Source organism: Crocuta crocuta, unplaced genomic scaffold (assembly GCF_008692635.1).
Source record: "Crocuta crocuta isolate KB4526 unplaced genomic scaffold, BGI_CrCroc_1.0 scaffold48, whole genome shotgun sequence".
Lineage (NCBI taxonomy): Eukaryota > Metazoa > Chordata > Mammalia > Carnivora > Hyaenidae > Crocuta > Crocuta crocuta.
The window spans coordinates 348868-365491 of record NW_027533089.1 but is presented as its reverse complement, the minus strand read 5'-3'; positions in this window follow the sequence as shown (position 1 = coordinate 365491).

The following is a 16624-nucleotide window of genomic DNA, read 5'->3' as shown; positions in this document are numbered from 1 at the left end:
ATGGCTGGTTCCTTTTCTTTATAAAAGTTCCCTAAATCAGTGACTGGAATCAGCATTCACTCAGTTCTGCAAGTTGGAAATCTGGGTCTCATCTCTGAAATCCCCTTCTCTTATATCTCCTACATCCAATCAATCATTACGTTTTATTCTACCTCCTAAATATGTCCTGACTATGTTATTTTGTCTCTCTACTGCCACCATCTATTCATACTTTTATTAAATAACTAAAATATTTTATTTTAACTACATTAGTATAAGAGAAAGACCACAAGCTTACCACTAAAGTCAGACTTTATTGTTTACAACAAATGCCTTTCAGGATGGAAACAGGGAGAATAATCACAAGCCAGGCACTGGGACTACCTCTTACCAGTTTTGTAACATATCAGAATTACATGCTTTTATATAAGATTATATCTAGAGGTTCATTTTAAGAATGAACTGGTGGTTAGCAGGGGACTAGAATGTCCATGATAAGTAATGATGGGGTAGTCAGGTAATAATGGCAAGTAATGATATTTATATCCCCAGCAAGGGAAGAGAAGATGAACATTAAGGGCATAAGGTAGGAATATTCAGAAGGGGTTCTATCATGGGGTAACAGTATATTTGTATAGAGCTTAAAGAACTTGTCCAGGAGCATGAAACATCAAGGATGTCTATTAGTTGAAATCTTAACTTTTAGAATACCAGACCACTAGAGCTTCAAGTTCTATTGATTATGGAGAGTCTGACTGCAGCATCATCATTGCTGTAGCCTTTTTCTAATCATTCCATTCTCTATCATGCAGCCATGGTGATCTTTTCAGATGAGAAAACCACCGTCAACACCACCATTACCACTTTTCCAAAATTCTGCCAATGCATTACCACTTACCTTAAAAGGCCAAAATTTTTAGCAGGGCTATAAAACCTGTCTATGTCTGAAGACTACCCTCACCAAATTTTTTTTTTCCCTAGACATACTTTTTACTTACTCATCAAGATTTATTTTTCCTCAACTTTTTTTTTCTCCTTGAGTTCAACTCAAAGGGCATTCTGCTTCTTTTACTTGGAAAGGTTTTTTTTTTTTTTTTCTCACCTCATCCCTTCATTAAATCATATTCAACACTCACATTTTAGTTCAAAAACTAGTTATACATGGGCATTTACCCAGGATTATGTCAAATCCTCTATTATGTCATAACTTTCTATATTTTTCTTTATATCACTCATCATAGTACTATAGGACAATGTTTATTTTGTTTTTTATTTAATCCTTGAGTCAAGACAGTATTTGGCACATATTATATAAAAGCTCAATAATTATTTATAAAATAAATTGATATCATAAAGGAGAATAAAAGAAAGAAAAATATATCAATTTTTGAGAAGGAGTGCTAGTGATTCTTCTCATTCCCTCCCCAGTTCTTTCCAAATTAAATTAATTCCTGGTTAGCCCTGATATTTTAGGTCACAAATGTCATGGAATTTCAATAGAAGCAAAAAAGTATTTGGCAAAACTCAACATCATTTCATGATAAAATCTCTCAATAATTAGGTATGGAAGGAATGCACCACAACGTTATAAAAGCCATATGTGACAAACCTACAGCTAGCATCATGCACAATAGTGAAAAGCTGAAAGATTTTCCTCTAAAATCAGGAAAAACACAATGATGCTCATTCTTACCACTTCTATTCAACATAGTAGAAGTCCTAGCCAGAGAAATTAGGCAAGACAGAAAAATAAAAGGCCTCCAAATCAGAAAATTAGTAAATTGTCTCTTTTTGCAAATGACATAATCTTATATATGGAAACTCCTGAAGAATTCACAAAAAAAAAAACCTATTAGAACTAATAAATTTAGTAAGTTGCAAGATACAAAATAAACATACAAATAGCAATTGAATTTCAATACACTAACAATGAACTATCAAAAACAAAAATTAAGAAAGCAATCTCATTTGTAACAGGCTAGAAAACAATGAAATACTTAGGAATAAATTTAACCAAAGAGGTGAAAGAAATCTATACACTGAAAACTGTAAGACATTAATGAAAGAAATTGAAGAAGACATAAATAAATGGGAAGATATCCTGTGTTCTTGGATTGGAAAAATTAATGTTAAAATGTCCATACTATTGGGGCATCTGGATGGCTCAGTCAGTTAAGTGTTGGCTCTTGATTTCAGCTCTCACGGTTTGTGAGACTGATCTCCTTGTTGGGCTTTGTGCTGACAGCACAGAGTCAGCTTGATATTCTCTCTCTATCTCTCTCTACTCCTCCTTCACTTGCACTCTCAACATAAATAAATATTTAGGCAAATGTCCATACTACCCAAAATGGTCAGTTGATTCAATAAGGTCCCCATCAAAATTCCAATAATGTTTTTTCAAGAAATAGAAAAAAACCCTAAAATTCACATGGAACCACAAATGACTCCAAATAGCTAAAGCAGTATTGAGAAAGACAAAGCTGGAGTCATCAGACTGTCTGATTTCAAAATATATTACAAAGGTATAATGATCAAAACAGTATGGTATCAGAATAAATATAAGCACATAGACTGATGGAATATATATATATAGTCAACTATTCTTTGATAAGGGCACCAAGGACACAAAATGGAGAAAGGGCAGTCTCTTCAATAAATGGTGCTGGGAAAACTCTATATCCACATGCAGAAGAATAAAACTGGACCCGTATCTTATAACACAAAAATTAATTATAAATGAATTAAAGAATTAGATGTAGAACCTGAAACCATAAAACTCCTAGAAGAAAATATAAGGATGAAGCTTCATGATATTGGTCTTGGAATGATTTCATGGCTATAACACTAAAAGCACAGATAAGAAAAGCAAAAATAAATAAGTGGGACTACATCAAGCTAAAAAGCTTTAGCATAGCAAGGGAAACAGTCAATGAAATAAAGACAACCTACAGAATGGGAGAAAATATTTCTAAACCAAATATATGATAAGAGTTTACTTGTTCAAAATATATAATGAACTCTTACAATTCAAAAGCAATATTATTATTATTATTATAACAAAAACAATGATACCTATTTAAAAATGAGCAAGAAACCTGAATAGACATTTTTCTAAAGAAGACCTTCAAATTGCCCATAGGTTCATAAAAAGTGGTCAACATCACTAATCATCAGAGAAGTGCAAATCAAAACATAAGGATATCTCACTTTCACTTCACACCTGTTAGAATGTCTGTTATTGAAAAGATAACAAATGTTAGCAAGGATATGAAGAAAATGAGCCACTGTACACTGCTGTTAGGAATGTAAATTGGTACAGGCATTATGGAAAACAGTGTGGAGTTTCCTCAAAAAGTTAAAAATAGAACTACATATGACCCAGAAATGTCATTCCTGGCTATTTATCCCATCATGTTTTCAAGTTATAAGAGCAGTCCATTTTTTTTGTTAGCTATACCCCTAATATGTCAACCTAGTAGTCTGCTTTTAAAGTTTTAACGTTTATTTATTTATTTTAAGAGACAGTGAGTGAGAGCGGGGGAGGGACAGAAAAAGAGGGTGAGAGAAGAGAATCCCAAGCAGGCTCTGTACTGTCAGTGCAGAGCCCAATGCAGGGCTTGAACTCACAAACTGCAAGATCGTGACCTTGGCCAAAATCGAGAGTCTANTAGCTATACCCCTAATATGTCAACCTAGTAGTCTGCTTTTAAAGTTTTAACGTTTATTTATTTATTTTAAGAGACAGTGAGTGAGAGCGGGGGAGGGACAGAAAAAGAGGGTGAGAGAAGAGAATCCCAAGCAGGCTCTGTACTGTCAGTGCAGAGCCCAATGCAGGGCTTGAACTCACAAACTGCAAGATCATGACCTTGGCCAAAATCAAGAGTCTGATGCTTAATCCACTGAGGCATCCAGGAGCCTCCAACCTAATATTCTTTAAACAGGGAAAATGATGCCACACTGATGAGGATATAATACATTTGAAATCCACTTATGTTCTTAATGATTTATCGTACTTAGAAAAGTGTTAACAGTTTCTTCCTTTAGATGTTTATTTTTACGTATAGAAGCAATTCTGCATGTGAATACTGAGTCATTTCTCGTCTTATGGAAGGGAAAATAACTATGTTGAAAAATTATTGTTCATGATTAGACTTTCACTTCTACATCAAAACTGAACCACTAAACATCATCATAGAATATGATCACAAAGAATATTTGAGGCAATATCAGTGATTTTCCAGAGTAATGTCAACATTATGATTATTAGTATCATTATTATCATTAAACTTCCAAATAAAGTACAGCTAGATGCTGGACCAATACATGATAAGAGATTCCAAAAAGACACTTATGTTCAATACACCAGATCTCTAAAGAAATCACTTTCTGTGACATAAAGAGATAAATGAGATAGTTTTTGCAAGTGATAGTAAAATATCTGAGTATTTAAACTAAAATTTTTGAACATTTGCATTTTATTCTTCTGGATATTTTAAAATAAATTCCTTCTTCCAATTTGGTAGTGAGTGGGAAAAAATTTTCAGGTTTTTAACTCAGGGCTAGTTTAATTAAGTGAATCTCAACTTTTGTTTGCCCTTACAAGTCTCTACAAAAAAATAATAATAAAGTACATATAAAGCAGAAAAATCTAGATACATCAGATGTAGCTTATAGTTTGTTGTAGAAAATCCTGAGGTTTTAGAAGAAATCATCTAAGAACTCCAATACAAACATTACTTAACGAAAACAGAAGGGAAAGTGATATATTAAAAGACCTTTAAAGGTCTTTCCCAAGAAATGGAACAGATGGGCAAATACACAGTCTGTTTGCTCTTCTTGTCCCTGAACTTAAACCTTCAAGAGGAGAAAAAAAAAGTGTGGCTTGGAGCCACACACATAACCTACTTAGGTAAAAATAGGTTTGTTGAAAGGATTATATTCGTATAGCACCACTTACACTAGAATAAAAGATGACACTTACTATTTCTCTATAAGTGCCAATCTGTCAAATCCAACTCATTATTTTTTATTTGATATTTTTAAAGATTTGTTTGGAGTCATGAAATCATTATATTTTCATAATTCAGTGGGCATTTATTTTTTTTACCTTTTAAAAAATAGACTTTATTTTTTAGAGCAATTTATATCATAGCAAAATTGAGCAGAAAATACACAGTTCCCATCTCTTCCTACACCCCCCCACCCCACTGTTATCATTCCTCACCAAATTAGTACCATTGTTATAGATGATGAGCTATGCTGACATACTCTTATGGTCCCTACTATTATGATCCATAGTTTACATTAGGGTTCACTCCTGGGGTTTATATTCTATGGGTATTGACAAACATATAATGACATGTATCTACTGTTATAGTATCACACATAATAGTTTCTCTGCCCTAAAAATTCTATGTGTTCTGCCCATTTATCCATCCTTCTCATCTAACCTCTGGAAACCACTGATCTTTTTCCTTTCTCCATAGTTTTGCCTTTTCCAGGTCATATAATTGGAATAATACANTGAGGAACTTCCATACTGTTTTCCAGAGGGGTTGCACCAGTTTACATTCCCACCAACAGGGTGCCTGTTTCTCCACATCCTCACCAGCATCTCTGAAACTCAGTTTCCTCATCAGTAAAGTGAAACTAGAATATGATTTTTTAGTTTGGTGTTTTGAATGAGAAATTGTATATAACATACTAACCACTATTTCTGGTTAAATGCACATTTCTTTATCTCATCATTAAAGATATGTCTCTTAATGCTGAGGGCTGGCAACTTGATATTTGCCTAAAATCTAACTCAAAAAGAGGGAAATCCCCCCCCAAAAACCCAATGGAATTGGAGCAGAAAATAACATCTATACTAATCTGAAATTTTGCCAGGTTCAACCTGTATGACATTCACTGAAAGTTGACAGAATATCCTTATCTTGAGTATAGTGTTTCTAATTCAGTTTTAGGTACTATCTGTAGGAATTCTTCTATCAGAAACTTCAGCCTCAGCTTTGTATATTGTAATTTCACATGTGCTATAAGAGCTACAAATAAAGATTAAACAATATTGTATGTTATAATGAAAACACACATCAATCAATGCAACATATTAATTCAGTGCATAACACTCTTTTAGGTGCTTTGAAATATATTTTTCATGTTTAAGTACATAGTATCATTGAGAAAACAAAATATAACTACATGATACATTAATGAAACTAGAGAAAAATAGTTAAAATTATTCATAATCGAGTGTGGATAGTAGGTTGTTTGATTTCAAAGGAGGGAGATAATGCATGTGCTGAAATGTTCTGAGAAAGCTTTATGGAAAAGGAAGATCTTCATATGGATAAAGAGGATTTGTAAGAAAGAGAAAGCAGGGAGGGATATACCAAGAATAAAAAAGGTATAGCAAAAGCACAAAGGACTGAAGACTATGGCAGTGAATAGATCAGTTGATTAGTGCTGGAGATCAGGGGATTTATGGGATACTAATGGAAAATAGGTTGGAAAGGTAGAGTAAGACTAACAACAGAATGTATATTCTGTCAAGATTTTTCTATTGGGTTTGATACATTGATACCAGCACTGATATTTCTGAATATAAAGGATATCACTATGCAAGATAATGAAATCCTAGGAACTATCATTCCTTATATTAATAAAGAATTAGTTTATTAAGTTTTATTGTATATTACCGTTTTGGCTTGCTTCCCTCCTCCCACCAGCTCCCAGCTATGCAGTTTAAACAAAACTGAATTCTTCAGTCCAGTATCATATAGGTCTGCCAGTCTTTGAATTGTTTCAGATTTTCATGAACTTTTATTTGTCAGTTGTCACTCCAGACTTCTATTGTCATATGTTGAAATAATTGATTTTGAATGACAACCTGCTTCCTGCTTTCTATTTTTATGTCATTGGGGATGGAAGTAATAGAACTATCCCTTGATTTAACTGTCAATCAAGTGACACCTCAAACATACTATAAAACTAAACAAAGCCCCTCAATCTGCCAAGAACTAATAATTTTTATAATAATGCTGGCTTAGTAGAAGAAAGTTCATTAAAAAAAATGCTCTCCTATGTCAAGAGTATTAATATGTTTTAAAATTTAAAAAACAGAATTATATCCAGTAAAATTCCCCTTTAATGAAAATAATTTTCATTTGAGACAAAAATCATTTGCTATATTTTCTGCTTTTCTAAAAGTAAAAAGCTAGAAAAGAAATGTGTATGCATTCAACAAAAAAGGCCTAGAAAGGGTGGCAAAAAAGGACTAATATTTCAGTAGAAGTTTTCTGAGAAAGAGAATGTTTCAACAAAATACTGTTTTTTTGTTTTGTTTTGTTGTGTTTGTTTTTTTAATATTTTTTAATGTTTTTCAATAACTTATCTTTAAGTTAGCTAACATAAAGTGTAGTCTTGACTTCAGGATTAGATGCCTATGATTCATCCCTTATATACAATACCCAGTGCTCATCCCAACAAGTGCCCTCTTCAATGCCCATCACCCATTTTCCCCACCACCATCAACCCTCAATTTGTTCTGTTTATTTGAGTCTCTTATGGTTTTGCCTCCCTTTCTGTTTGTAACTTATTTTTCCTTCCTTTCCCCTATGATCTTCTGTTAAGTTTCTCAAATTCCACATATAAGTGAAAACATATAGTATCTGTCTTTCTCTGACTGACTTATTTCACTCAGCAAAATATCCTCCAGTTTCATCCATGTTGTTTCAAATGACAAGATTTCATTCTTTTTCATTACCAAGTAGTATTCAGTTGTATATACATAAAACACTTCTTCTCTATCCATTCATTAGTTTGATGAAAAAGTGTCCTGAGACAATATATACAAAATGATGCTGTCCCAGCTGACATGGGCCCCCTAAACCCAAACATTCAAATACAAACCTGTAGTTGGATTGAGACCTACTGATAATAAAAATTGTTACTAATCAGAAACCAAATGACAGGGGCACCTTGGTGGCTCAGTCTGTTAAGCGTCTGGCTCTTGATTTTGGCTCACGGCATGATCTCATGGTTCGTGAGTTCAAGCTTGGCGTCAGGCTAAACACTGACATTGCAGAGTCTGCTTGGGATTCTCTCTGTTTCCATCTCTCTGCCCCTACCCTCTCACTCTCTCTTTTTCTCAAAATAATTAAATAAACTTAAATAAAACCTGAATGCCACATGGCCCATGTTAAGTAATTATAAAAGAAGCAAAGAAGATAAACAAAAGACAGCAGTACAAAATAAATGGCATTCGTAAAAATCACCAACAAATTTTGAAGAGATAATTTAAAAACATGATTTACAATAACAAAACTATAAGGAACATAAGAATAAATGTAACAAAAATAGAAATTAATACTATAAAGAAAATTTTAGAATGTGTAAGACACACAAAAAGAAATGGAAATATATTTATACATATGAATAGGATTTCTGAAATTAAAAATGTGGTAAAATAAGAAATCAATAGAAAATTTAAAATGTAAAATTAAGGAACTATCTTAGGACATAGAGGAAAAAGACAAGAGACAGAAAATAGAAGAGATAAGAAAATTAGAGGATTATTCCAGGAATCTCAACATTTAATTGCAGTGATTTTTTGAGGAGACTATAGGGAAAACAGGAAAAAGGCAATTGTGAGTTCAAGCATACAAGGACTGTACATAGATTTAAAATTGAAATATTGAGAGCAATTCATATTGTAATACTTCAGAAAACTGAGGTGGGGGAAGGAGACACTCTACTTAATTTCTTTGGATATCAATTTCTTTATCTGTCATTAAGGATACTATTTTTCTTAAGTTTGTTATAAGAAATAAGTAAGCTAGTTTAGAACTTGGTGCATAGGAGGTGCTAAATTAATCTTAGCTATTATTAGAAACTTTATTGATAGCAACACTGGAAGCTTGAGCACAGTAGAATAACATCTTTAAAATCTTGAAAAGAATGATTTTTAACTTGGAATTTTGTAGCTAGCCAAACCATCAGTCATGATTTGTGGGAGAGAATAGATATTTATCACATGTGAAAATCTGAAATATAACTTTTTTCACCAAAAGGAGGTAGTAAACCCAGAAAGCGGAAAATAAGATTTCTGAGATAGAATTAAATACCAAAAAGAAACTAAGGGAATTTTCAATATAATGACAAAAAGTCCCAGGACAGTAGGGTTCCACCAGACTAAAAGTAAACTAGTAAATACTGGATCAGGACATTAGTGGGATTTGTGAGTTGGATCTTTTTACAAAAATAAAGTTATTGCATTATCTGACAGTTTTAATCATGTGAATAGTTTGATTAAAAAGCATTAGAGAGAAATGTTGGAGGTCGGAGAAAACTTCAGTAGATTTTGAAGAATGTCAAACAAGTAAAAATAAATTTAAAAATTAACTTGGAAAAGTAAAAACCCTTGTCTACAAAAGATAATGAAAAACCTGGCTCAGAATGAAAGATGTTTACATACACATAATATTGAAGACAGTAAATTTGGATTTAACTAATAAAACCAAATTGGGAGGATAGGAACCAGAAAAAGTGTATGTCTGAGGGATATATTATAATGCTAAATTATAGTCTTCTAAATTTAGAAGTGAATACATAATATCCACAACAGAGACAGAGATAGATAGAGAGAAAGGAAGAGAGACAGAGACAAGATAACCATTTTCTTTTTTTGTTGTTAAGTTTATTTATTTTGAGAGAGACAGAAACAGCACAAGTTGGGGAGGGGGAGAGAGAGGGAGAGAGAGAATCCCAAGCAGTCTCTGCACTGTCAGCACAGTGCAGCTCGAACTCAGAAAACCATGAGATCATGACCTGAGTGGAAACCGAGAGTCAGAGAGTTAACCTACTGAGCCACCCTGATGCCCTCATAGACATTTTCATAATAGGTATACCCTTGAAAATAATAGAAGAATCCTTATTTTCACTTCACATTTATTTCTAAATATCAAAGGTCACCTGAACTAGAGTGCCAAAGCCAGTGATAGATTCAAACTTCTTTTCTTATTTATTTATTTATTTGATTTGATTTTTTCTAATTTTATTGAAATCCAAGTTAGTTAACATATAGTGTAATAATGCTTTCAGGAGTAGAATTTAGTGATTCATCACCCACATGCAACACCCAGTGCTCATCCCAACAAATGCCCTCCCCAATACCCATTTAGCTCATCCCCCTTCCCAATATGCCTCTAGTAACGCTCAGTTTATTCACTGTATTTAAGTCTCTTATTATTTGTCTCCCTCTCTGTCTTTATCTTATTTTGCTTTTTGTCCCCTATGTCCATCTGTTTTGTTTCTTAAATTCCACATATGAGTCAAGTCATATGGTATTTGTCTTTCTCTAACTTATTTCACTTAGCATAATACACTCTAGTTCCATCCATGTTGTTGCAAATGGCAAGATTTCATTCTTTTGGATTGAAAAGAATGATATATATATATATATGGCACATCTTTTTTATCCATTGATCAGTTGATGGAGATTTGGGCTTTTCCCATAATTTGGCTATTGTCAATGGTGCTACTATAAACACTGGTGTTTCATGTGCCTCTTTGAATCAGCATTTTTGTATCCTTTGGATAAATACCTAATAGTGCAATTGCTGGCTCATAAGCTAGTTTTACTTTTAATTTTTTGAAGAAGCTCCATACTGTTTTCCAGAGTGGCTGCCCCAGTTTTCATTCCCACCAGCACTGAAAAAGTGTGCCTCTGTCTCCTCATTCTGGCCAATATCTGTTGTTTCCAGAGTTTTCATTTTAGCCTTTCTGACAGGTGTGAGGTGGTATTTCATTGTGGTTTTGATTTGTATTTCCCTGATTATGAGTGATGTTGAGCATCTTTTCATGTTGTCTGTTAGCCAAATGGATGTCTTCTTTGGAAAAGTGTTTGTTTATATTTTTTGCCCATTTCTTCACTGAATTATTTGCTTTTTTTTGTAGATTCAATCTTTTAGAATCACTAACTACTGAAGCCATTTTGGACCCACATTCTTTTGTAATAATAATTATTTAAAAAGAAACAGATGCTTATAAATACAAGGAGAAAGTTTATATAAATATAAAATTTTCCAACCTATGTATGTTTTTTCTATTTCAGCGTTTCCAAAGCCACAAGCATAGACTAATCTGTCTATTGCATGATCAATCTCAGGTTAAAACATAGGTAGTCCTGTTGTAATCTTCTAAGAGTGTTACACAGACTTCGGAAAATCCTAGATCTTTGTCCCACTGCATACTGGGGATTTAGAAACACATGATTCTACAGTATGACCAACATGGCAGACAGAGTTGGGTTTTACTAATGATTGTTATAGAACTGTAATATGGCACTTTAAAGAAATAGGCACTCCTAGTGAAGAGTGAACTTGATGAATGGCTTAGTCTTTAGGAATGAGATGTTTCTGAGAAGAAATTGTGTTTATCTGATTTTGTGCCTTTTCTTTGAACTATGGCGAAAATAAAATTTACTGTCTTGAATTCCTCCTCTCCTATGTTTACTCTATTTTCTCCCAATCTTAGTAATGACTGAATTGTATAGGAGAGGATCAAGAATCATGGCAGTAAAACACAAGTGTGGCCAGAGCCTACTCTTGCCATTTGAGTGTAAAGGGCAACATTCTTCAAAAGGTCTCTGAAAAGATAAACAGGTACATGAATAGTGGCCTACAAGAGAGTTTGAGGCAGTAAGGATGAGTATTTGTATGGTGGGGCATCCAGGGATATATGTGAGACAATGGTTCTTTTTCTGTATATACCATAAAATGGTGACACTGATATTTAGGGGCGCCTGGGTGTCTCAGTCGGTTAAGCGTCCGACTTCTGCTCAGGTCATGATCTCATGATCTCACAGTTCCTGGGTTCGAGCCCCGCGTCGGGCTCCGTGCTGACAGCTAGCTCAGAGCCTGGAGGCTGCTTCAGATTCTGTGTCTCCCTCTCTCTCTGACCCTCTCCTGCTCGCGCTGTCTCTATGTCTCTCTCAAAAATAAAGCGTTTTTTAAAAATTTTTAAAAAAGATTTGGAAGTATATTAGAATTATCCCTATAAGGATTTTGTATTCTTTTTCTCACATCTCAGATAATACCTTGTATCATTTTGTATTTGAGGTGCAAAAGCTTAAATGGAGGCCCTTGTGTGGGTTCTAGACAATTCCCAAAAACAAGAGTTTCTCTGAAACCTAAGTCATATTAGATTTTGGAACAAATGTATATCATTTAGCCCATCCTTGGTAGATGATTAAAAATCAAATCTGTATTTTAACACATGGATTTAAACCTTTAAAAAATGGCCACTTTATTTTATGAGGAAAATCTATTTTGAGAATATTGGCTGTTCATAGAGTTAAATCATCTGTGTTACATGAGTGCTTTACATGCTGCTAGGTCAGTTATGCCCATGCTCTTATTGCCACCAAGTCCATCATTACATGTCACCCAGAAAAATGCTGATATATTGCCAATTAGGTAGTCTTCCTGTCACCCTGTCCTAGATTTTATAGCTTAAAGTTTAATACTGTGCAAAAATGAACCTATATGTTAGGAGACATTAAAAAATCTAAGAAAATAGTTTCAGTATAATTGGGAGACTGGGTCCTTGTATAGGTCAGGCAAAACTGCATTCTCATTATTCCAGAGATTTTGGATGAAAAAATTTAAATGAGGAACTGGCAAAGTTTATAAGGGGAAAATATATCAGACAGCTTAGAAAAAGATTTTCAAAATTTATCACTGCATTAAGCATTTCAAGTTATCTATTTTGGGAAATACATCATTTGAGAATAGCTCCTAAAAATGTTATCATGAGGACAAATCTTGAGGCACCTGAGTGGCTCAGTAGGTTCAGCATCTGACTTCAGTTCAGGTCATGATCTCATGGTTCATGGGTTCGAGACTTGCATCGGGCTCTGTGCTGACAGGTAGCTCAGAGGCTGGAGCCTGCTTCGGATTCTGTGTCTCCCTCTCTCTCTGACCCTCCCCTGCTCATGCTGTCTCTCTCTCTCTCTCTCTCTCTCAGAAATAAGTAAAAGAAACATTAAAAATAAAATTTTAAAAAAGTTAAAAAGAGGACAAATCTTTATAATTATTCAAATATCTATTAACATCTAAGGATATACTAAATCTTTAGCACATCACATGGTGCCTGTTACAAAATAGGCTTTAAATAATTATCTGTTAACTGAATTGATGAGTAATTGAAAGAGACTATAGTTCTTCATTAGATACTAACATGCAACCTCTGAAAAATGACCTACATGCAAATAGATACAAATAGATAGTACCAAGATATTGATAATCATAAATAAAGAATCAATTTTCCCATTTGTAAAAGTCTGGGTTTTGGATAAAACGGACTGGTTTGAATTTAATACCTGCTACTTTGTTGTGTGGCTGTAGGCATTTTCCATAACCTTTCTGCACCTTAGTGTTCTTAGTTAATTTTTCTAAAAAATACCTAACTTAGAGAGAAGTTACAGAAATGAGATATATACAGGCCACAGTACCTGCCTCAATGAATGTACAACAAATTATAGTTATTATTATAATAAAACCTTCTTATCTTGACTAGAAAGAATAAATAATGTATATAAATTGAGTAGATACTGGGGCATCTGGGTTGCTCAGTCGGTTGAACTCTGACTTGAACTCGGGTTGTGATCTTTTGGTTCATGATTTTGAGCCCCATATTGGGCTCTCTGCTGCCAGTGGGGAGCTCACTTTGAATCCTTTGCCCCCTCTCTCTGCTCCTATTCCACTTACGCTCTCTTTCTCTCAAAAATAAAAAATAAACATTTGGTAAATTAGGTCGATACTAACCAATTTAATTTAATTACTTCAATGGATTCTCCCCCCTTAAGTATCTTTTTAATTTTTTTTAAATTAAATTTACACATATTGAACTAAAAATGTAAACAGATAAAAATTGACATCACAGCACTGATAAATTTAATTTAGCAATTGTATTACTCTGTGTCATTTTGAACTATGATTTGGAAGAGTAATAAATTATAGATATACATAATCACTTTTTAAATGTAAACTCACAATGAACATCTGATCCATGAGTGGTTACTATTAATTTAAATATTCAAGGAAAAACATAAGTTTAAATCTTATTTTAAGTATTTTGAATTTCAAAAAAAGTTTATTTTTGAAAGAGTGGGGGAGGGGCAGAGAGAAAGGGAGACAGAGGCTCAGAAGCAGGCTCTGCACTGTCAGAGCAGAGCCCGATGCAGGGCTTGCACCCATGTACCATGAGATCATGACCTGAGCCAAAGTCGAACACTTAACTGACTGAACCACCCAGGCACTCAAGTACTTTGAATTTTTATCATTTGATTAAGTAAAAGAAAATTCTTTCAGTGAGTTGCCAAAATAATGATTGCATTTATTTGGAATATAAGTGCAGTATGATGTAATAGAAAGAACACTAGAATGAGAATCCAGAGGCTCAAGAGGCAGTATGGCTCTGATATTAATGGTAGGACCTTGGGAAAGACAGTTTCCTCTATAGATCTCAGGATGCTGGGCAAGATGTTACTTGATAGGGCCTACATTACATGGAGCCTACTTTACAGTTAAAAGATAACTTTCCAAATTATAGAACTTGAGTAACAAGACAGTTATGAGGAGTTGGAAATGTATTATTTTTGTATCTGGCATCTCAAATCTCTCATAGATAAAATGCTCCTCTTTAAGAAGATATCTTGACAGACACATGAAACGATGCTCAGCATCTCTCCTCATCAGGGAAATACAAATCAAAACCACACTGAGATACCACCTCACGCCAGTCAGAGTGGCTAAAATGAGCAAATCAGAGAACTCTAGATGCTGGCGAGGATGTGGAGAAACGGGCACCCTCCTACACTGTTGGTGGGAATGTAAACTGGTACAGCCCCTCTGGAAAACAGTGTGNATAAATAAATAAATATAAATAAAATTAAAAAAAAAGAAGATATCTTGAAAAACCATTGGCAGATAGTGAATGAGATTTTGAGACAAGACCTCAGAGTAAATGTGTTTTTCTAGTCTGTGCTAGAAAGGAGGTAATTTTTTTTCTATGAAGGGAAATAAAATTAGGGACTGAAAGAGGAAAGAGACTTAAAATTGCCAGTGAGATGATCATGAGCACACAATCTCATTCCCTCCCTACTATCTTTTAACAGATATCCTGATGGCTTTGGATTTCCAAGGTAAGGTGGATTGGGAGTGTTATCAAGTCTTATCTTGTTCTCAAGGGGCAGACAAACCCTTACTGACATCTAGACTCATTTTGGGAGCCTATCCAAGATCATGTGAACTAAGACTTTGAATTAAATCACCACTCTTAAACTAAGTCAACAAGTGATAAAAATGTTGGACACATGGAACAAAGTAAAAGACTTGAGCTGATCTTTAAAAATGGAATGATTACCATCATTAAGTTAATTAATACACTTATCAACCTAATATAGTTTGTGCTTTTGGTGTGATGAGAATGCTTAAGATTTACTCTCAACAAATTTAAAGTATACAATACTTAAATACTATATTCACTATATTAACTACAGACACCATGCTGTACATAGACCTCCCCCAGAATTTATTCATTTTATATCTGAAAGTGTGTACCCTATGAATGACACCTCCGCATTTCCCCAGTCCTTGATAACCACCATTTTACTGTCTTATGAGTTTCTTATGAGTTTATTTTTTTTAAGACTCCAAATATGAGAAATCATTGAGTATTTGTCTCTCTCTGGCTTATTTCAATTACTATAATGTCCTCTAGTTTTATTCATGTCATCGTAAATAGCAGTTTTTCTTTCTTTTCTATGACAAGAAATATACCATATTTTTTAATCCATTCATCCATTGATGGAAACCTAGGTTATTTCTGTGAGTAATGCTGCAATGAAAATGAAAGCATGTACCCATTTATAATACTGACTTTGTTTCTTTGGTATATATACCCAGGAGTAGAATTGCTGAATCACATGGTAATTTTATTTATAATTTTTTGAGGAACCCACATGCTGTTTCCCATAGTGAATGTACTAATTTACATTTCCAACAACAATGTATAATGGTTCCTTTTTCTTCATACATGTGTTATCTCTTTTTGAAAACAGACATGCTAAAAGATGTGAGGTAATATCTCATTATGGTTTTAATTTGCATTTCCCTGATGATTAGTATTATTGAGCACTTTTCATGTACCTGTTGGCCATTTATATGCCCTTTTTGGAAAAATGTCTATTCAGATTTTTGCTATTTTTTATTAGGTTGTTTGTTTTCTTTTGGCCGTTGTGTTGTAAGAATTCCTTATATATTTTTGATAGTAACTTCATATCAGATATATGGTTTGCAAATATTTTCTCGCATTCTGTAGGTTGCCTTTTCATTTTATTGACTGTTTCCTTTGCTATGCAAATGATGTTTAATTTGATGTAATTTTACTTGTTTACCTTTGCTTTTTTTACTTGTGGTTTGGTGTCATATCCATGAAACCATTGCCAAGACCAATGTCATGTTTTATTTTAGTCATTTTATGGCTTCAGGTTCTACATTTAAGTCTTTAATTCATTTACAATTAATTTCTGTGAAAGCTGTAATATAGGGATCCAGTTTCATTCTTTTGCATGTGGATATCA